Source organism: Phlebotomus papatasi, chromosome 1 (genome assembly GCF_024763615.1).
Source record: "Phlebotomus papatasi isolate M1 chromosome 1, Ppap_2.1, whole genome shotgun sequence".
Lineage (NCBI taxonomy): Eukaryota > Metazoa > Arthropoda > Insecta > Diptera > Psychodidae > Phlebotomus > Phlebotomus papatasi.
The window spans coordinates 96,251,412-96,259,157 of NC_077222.1; positions in this window are offsets into that span (position 1 = coordinate 96,251,412).

Sequence of the window (7,746 nt, forward strand, 5' to 3'; positions counted from 1 at the left end):
ATTCACAATCGAATTTTTGAGTGGTTTGAGTTGCAAGGACCCCGAGTTGCATGCATTTCGAGGTTAACTGTAAAGAATCTCAGATACCCTAAGCTTACCTGGGTTTATCAGTGGTAATTTTCTATTTTCAGTAGTTTGAGTACTGAAGCCCGACAAAGTGCAAAGAAAAAAGACACAAAAATTGTTAGTGATAATTTTGTAATTTGTTCATTAATGTAAGTTACTTATATCCGAAAATTGTTGATAATTAATTGTAATGATCCTAATTCTATAGAGCTCGCAACTGTTGTTTCCAATCTTATGAGTATAAATTTAGACAAAAATAGTGACAATTATCCAAGATAATAGACTAACCAAGAAATAAGTTGAGAAAAACGACCTTGTAAAAGACAAAATTCAAATTGAAAAATTCGTTAAATTTGAAATAAAAATTCCTTCAAACAGCCACAGAAGAAGACACGATACAGTGTCGAAAGCTCTGGAACCTTGAGTGTTTTAATTTTGGATTAAACCACCTCACCGACGCTCATCGCAAAGACAATTTTGACCTGAAATAGCAGAATCGAAGTTTCACCGTCGGTTTCACCTACCAGAAATTAGAAGGCGGACAATAGACAAAAAAAATATTGAAGTTGGTTTATGAACAATCCTAGACACACTTACGACTTAAGCCGAGAGACGACTTAGTGTAAATTGATGGAAATGTAGTTTGATCATTATTTCTAATATAATTACGCTAAGCGGTCTCTCGGCTAATCCTCAGGTCTGTCAAGGCCCTTAGAGAAAAAGGCCAGTCAATTTGGACATAGTAAGGGTTGAGGTATAGTGAAATGGAAGTGGGATAGATGGAACCCATCGTTAAAAAGATCTCGAACTCAGATGTTATATCAACTAAAATATCATCAAAGTCGCTCAATAAAAACCAAAAATGCAGTCTAGACAAGATATGTTTGATTAGAACTCAGGTCAAGGAACATTTAAGGAGGAGTGCGACCCACCATTGGAAAGGTCCTAACCTCAGTTCCAATATACTAAAATTTAAAGTTTTCGAAATATTTAACATCGAATTTTTGAAAATCGATTTTTCATTTAATCGAGAGCTTTCCAAATCTGATATGGCCATATGAAAATTCAATTTTTGATCTCTTCTGGCTCGGGTCAGGGGGATCGAGGGGTCTTGACTTTTTTTTTGATTAAAAGGGCTCAGCTATAATATACTAGGGATGGGGGGTGGATGGACTTGACTTCACCAATATCTAGCCACCCATCGGCATTTACCATTGTCGAAAACCGATTGTCGATATTTCTCTCTTTTCTCTCTTCAGAAGTGGTTATACGATGAAATGGGCGTCCACGAAAATCGAATTTTAGGACATTGTTATATTCATGATCTATGAGTGTCAGAACATAGATCCAAATCTGAAATTGGGCCCAAATCTAACATTGCTCGAGATAGTCCAAGTAGTTTAGAAATAAAAATTAGTGTTTGGTGCTACCCCGTGTTTGGTAGTGCCCCAGTTTCCTCTAGATACTGCTCTCTCTCTGTGAATTTAGAGCAGTAAAAAATTGCAAACTTTTACGAATTTAGTGAGTTTATGATTGACAAACATTTCGTAAATCCTTGGTAGTAATTCAGAAACATTATTATTATTTTATTTTATTGCGATGTACCGGGCCTTTATTGCCATTTTGTACATTGTTCAGTTTACAAATTCATTATTCAGTTTACATTGTTTCGTGAAAAATGTCCATTCAGGCGCTTCAATCATTTGCACCGGGCGGGACTCGAACTCACAACTGTGACAGTCGAGCCAGGGGTCACACCGCCCAAGAGCCGAACGCTCTTACCAATTGCACCACGGATCCCCCTAATTCAGAAACATCTCCATTAAATACTTTACAAACTTTTTTGCATATGACTTACATTATATAAAATGTGTGCAAAAATGAAATGCATTTTACTTTAGTTAGAGGATTTACGCAAAAATATAATTACGTCCATTAAACAACTTACCACATGTTGTCTATTCAAGTCACGTACCGTCGTTGCGGGTGACTTTGCACGTTTTTTCGCTATTTTTCAACTTTGCTCTCTAAAAGTGGATAGTTAAAGTGAAGGGAGGGGGGTTTTTGAGTAAAATTATTTGTATTCAGTTGTTAATGAATAGATTTTGTGCCACTAGCATTAATTTTATAAAATTTTACTATGTTTAAAAAAATCAAGAAAAAAGGCTTGCACTGGGGATAAGGTGCGGGTGACTTTGCACTTTTTAATAAATACTAAAAAATCAACAATTTCTGATAATAAACGACAATGAAGATCTTTACATCTAAGGGTAATATGCACGAGATCTACAAGATGACATGATCGCCATCTTGATTTGACGTTTCTGTCCGCCATTTTAAATAACTGTCAAAACCTAAAACTAGTCCGATTGAGTTGAAATTTTAGTATGTTGTAGCTGATGTCAAGACCTTTTCAGAACGTATCCATGTCCCAGTCTACGTCAAGTATTTACCTAGATACAGAGGCTCAAATTTTAAAATTTTGAAATCATCATATTTTGGCGATCTTTATTTACTAATCCTTAATTTTAAATCTAAATTAAATGCCTCAGTAACCATTAAAAATGGTTGAGGCTTTTATTTTATATATTTATTTACTCTTACATAATTAAAAAAAAATGAAAAGTGCATTTATTAATTTTTTTATTTTTTTTATTTTTGCAAAAACACTTTTTCAGATCTTCAAATAATATGCTGTTATAAAGAAAAACATTACTTTTCTTTTTGTTTGTTATTTAGATCTCATCACCTAACGATAATACTGTCTTTTTTGTGATGGTTTCGATAAAGGAAGCTGTCCGTAGTTCTGTATTCATGAAAATGTCAAAATTTTGAACTTGGAGCTCCTGTATCCAGGCAATCGCTTGACCTAGGTCGGATGTTATATATGTTCTGAAAAGGTTTTGACATCAGCTAGATCATACTAAAATTTCAGCTCAATCGGACCAGTTTTAGGTTTTGACAGTTATTCAAAATGGCTGACAGAAACGTCAAACCAAGATGGCGACCACACCATCTGGTAGATCTCGGTCACTTTATCTTAAATTATCAAAAAATTGGATAATTTTTAGCCAAATACTTTTATAATAAAGCTTTAGAAAGACCATTACATGCAATTTTATAACATAAATCATGCGTTCTTAGAAAGTTAATAGGGAAAAAAATATTTTAATAAAAATAATCAACAAAATCGAAGTGGATTATTCTAGCCAGATAAATTCAGAACAGATTTGGGCAATTTAATTCAATGAAATCGATTTTGAAATTGCATCTTCAGATAACTTTTTCACGGAGTCGTTTTTTGACAAAATACCTACACTAGGATTTCATTGACTATTACAGAAACTACAAGAATCCTTTTGAGGATCATTGTACCTTACTTGGTACTTAACATATCCCTTTATACTTTGACATGGTAGACTGGATCGGCGAAGACTATCAATAAGTGCTAGAATTGTTCAAAGTCTCACGAACAGCCGAGTGCAAAGTCACCCCCCGAGTGCAAAGTCACCCGCAACGACGGTATATATAAAGGGACAGATAATCCTAACCGGCTTATGTAGGTGAGATTCTTAACGTGAGCTAGCTCGGAGTGCATGCAAATTCGATTTAGAGCTGAAGATGGGAGACGCCATTCAGTTATCTTGAATCAAATTCGTGAAATTATGCAAATTTTGTATTTAAACCAAAATATCAAGGATTTGGATGAACTGGCAGAAAAGTAATATATGGGTGAAATGTAGACCAGAATGTTCTCTATAATTTTCCCATAGAACATGATCTCATCGATTACACAGAAGTCAAGATAATCGAGGTTTTTTGTTTCTTAACTCGTTTTTTCATCCAGAGTGCCCCAAGTAGTCATTTGTTGAACTTCAACTATATCAAAGAATTGTTGTATTTTGTGGGACTTTCCATTTAAAACCCTATTTTAAGTGTCTTGGTGGAGTAGAGGCAGTCAAATTGGCATCTGAGTGATTTCAAAGCGTTATGACTTTGAATTTCGATGAATTTTGACGCTATCACAGCGCCACCTGTGGTGACTTTTTGAACTTCCATCTGAAAGTGCTCATCGAGACGAAACCAAAAAGGTAAAATTTAGGTCGCTATGTTAATTAGAACCGGAGATGGAGGCCGGCCAATGTTCGAACTTTGACCCCTTATAGCTCGTGTCAGACGTTTTAGATCGACTTAAGGTTTTTTTTGTTTGATAGGTATAATCAACGGCTACAACATACTAAATTTTCAGCCCGATGCACAATGGAATTTTTGAGTTATTTAACTTTTAAGATTTAAAAATTTTCTTTTTAAAAAAAGCGCCCCTAGCGGTGGTTTTATGAACTTGCGATGTTAGAAGGAAAAGTGGCATTTCACGAGAGCTTTCCAAAAAGCCCTCACTTTTTAAATTCTGACAATTAGAACCGGAGTTATGGCCATTTTAAGAAAATTTTTTTGGACCCTTATAGCTAGGGTCAGAGGGGTCGGGGGACCTTAAGTTTGGTATTGATGGAAAGCTCTAAGGCCCAACTATAACATACTAAAATTTGAGCCCGCTCGATGCCATAGGGGCGGAGCTATTGAGAAAACAAAAAAAGGGGGTCTTTAAAATGGCGGAAGGAGGGATGGGGGGTGGGGGATCTATGCACCAAGTTGCAATTTTCACCCGATATATAACCTTTGCCGAAAACCGCAAGTCGATATCTTTTTTAGTTTAGGAGCTATTAAGCTCCAAAGAGCGGCCGGCCGGCCGGCCGGCCGGCCGGGAACGTAAATTAGCCACATATATATTCGGAATCAGGAAGTGCTGAAACACGTTTTGGCCAAATTTGAGGTCGATCGGACGACATGAAATTTTGTTAGGATTATAGTAGTTGAGATTGTTAAGAATCTCACCTAATAAATTGCAAATAGGATTTGTGAATCTGAATGAAAGAACCTTATACATACCGTAAACACTTCTTTTTGTACAGTGCATATAAAGTGAACAGTGAGGTCTTTGTCATTTCGCTTTACCATTGATATTTCCAATTGGTATCCAGGAAGAATAGGAATTTCCTGGAATACTCGTGGCACGTGTAGTACTTCCATTCCAACTATCTTTTAGTTCAGAAAATCCTCATCCAGATGAATAAAACCGTAATTATTCCTGCCCAAATAAATTCACTGGCAATATAAATAATTACAAGGAAGAGTATAATAGCGGGTGCCATGGGGTTAGCATGTGCCTATGGGGTTCATTTAATTCCAGAGGCTGAATCTTTGTGAGTGATAAGGTGTGGATATGGACAATGAAAGAATTTGACAAGCTCCAGCGGTGTATCGCATCAATCTGACCCAGTTGGGACTACTGAAACTTCCCTTGATAAATGAAAGAATTCAGCCTCTGACATCATGCTAATGCTTCCTGGTAGTTTTTTTTTGTGTACATACAAAAGGAAGGACAAATTCACGCGACATCCGAAAAACTTGGAGGGTTCATCCGAAAAAAAGGTATAGCTTTAATATTGAGGCAAATGAAAGCAAATAACTATATATTTCATCTTAATTTGGTTTACTTGTGCTCAATAGACATGACAGCGGCACATGGCAGTATTGTGCCTCTAATTTAAATTCAAATAAAAAAGAAGTATAATTGAAAAAGCCACCCAATCTCACTCACAAGTAAGGACATTTGAGAAGATTTGAGGAAAAAAGGTTTTCTTTACTTGGCAGATCTCTCATGATGATAAGAAAATCCAAAGGTTTTATGACCCCTGATTTTTATTTTCCCACTTTATCGACTATTTAGGTTCGCGCCCTTGATTACCCGTATTTAGCAATTTAATGGTGTATAGTATCATCCTATAGCAAGCTTCTGAGCTTATAAGAAATAAAATACACACCCTCTTTCTTCAAGTCTTTTGATTGATATAGCAATCTTAATTTACGACATGAATTCGATTTTTCTGCCAATGAAAGACGCGCAATAACTCATCTTTCCAAGTTCAGCAACAAGAACAATTACTTAATGCACAAAGAAACAAGCATTAGTATCACCTTAAAACCCTGACCGAGATTTGTTTTTAATTGCAGCAAAGTGTGTGAAGTTTAATTAACTTCAAGAATTTAATGCAGATTATTGTTATCATAATTTACCATGACGTTCCAGCAGCAATTTACTTATTTAAACTTTCAGGAAGTATACTATTGGATGAAGTCAAACTGTGTTGTTGTTATGCAACATGTTTAAACATTATTTATAGTCTACAATATTATCCAGATTCTAAAATATATCAACCTTTACCTCCAGTGTGTTATTAATTTAGAGAGGTGCTCAGAAAATTTGAAATTGAAAACGTGTTCACTTGTTTATCGTTCAGTCCAGTATAAAAAAATATGGTCAGCTGGTGTTTCACAGGTAATCAGGACCCAGTTTATTTGTAACTATCTGATTACAAATAAACTGGGTCAGTAGTAAACATGGGATAGATGTTACTAAACGCTGATTTTTATGACTACACTACTTGGACTTACTTGGACCATTTTTCAGCAGATAAGTACCCTATTAGTATCTATGAATTTATATAGGTTTCGTCCTCTTGAGTTTAATATTAAATTTAAAAAATTACTGTTTAAGACTACCCCATGTTTATTTTAATTTAATTTAATTTTTTTTATTTAACTTAATTTATTTTAATTACCCCATGTTTACTACTGACGCAGTTTTTACCATGTCAAATTCTTGCAAACTCCTTTAAGTTTTTTTTAATAAGTCGAATGTAAACCTAAGTGCAAAAAATTTCTACGCAAATAAATGTAGCCTCATTAACATTTATTAAGAATCGTAAATATTTAATTTTGACATTAAATATTTAACTTAAAGCTTTAAGCTTTTACCATTTCGAATTTGAGGGGATATTTTTTTTTAAATTTTAATTAGTGTTCCTTGGTTCATTCTTGAGAATGAAATCATTGCAGATACGATAGTAGATGGTGTAATAGGCGTAATAGACGTAATGACCCACGTGAAAATTAGCCTGATAAGCCGACTGGTCTATCGACAAAACATTATTTAGTTAGCTTTAGAGGAGTAGAGCGGAAGGAGCAAATTAAGAAATCAGCTCCTAGTTACTCTAGGAGTAAAAACGGTAAAAACAGTTTCCGTAAAAATTAGTTATTTTAGAAAATTACATATTTCACGTGTTTTTTTTTAATGTTATTTACGATTTAAGGAAAACGTTATTAGTAAGTTGGAACTGAAATGGGAAGTCATAGTGTTCTGTAAAGAAAGTACGTGATCACGGATATAAAAAATAGAATATGTCTTCATTTAAATGTTCAAATTTATGATTCGTTGTAAGAATATACAGTAGGTGCCAAAAGCTTGTTGCCCCATGATCCATTGTACGACCGGGAAACCAGATGGAAAAAATGATAGAAAAACTACTTTTTTAATTTTTTTTCTTTCTGAATGCCTGTGATCCGTAGGGGAAAGCGCGTTGCCTTCGGGTAACTCAAGCTTCGAACAATTCACTTTTTTTTTAAAAATGTTTTAAATCATTTTAGCCCATTAAAATATTAGATTTTAATAGCTAGTCCAATGCCTCAAATTTTTTGAAAATATCAATGGGTCAAATCCATTAAGAACATAGAAAAAATTGAATTGTCCGAAGCTTGAGTAGTACGAAGTTAACGCGCTTT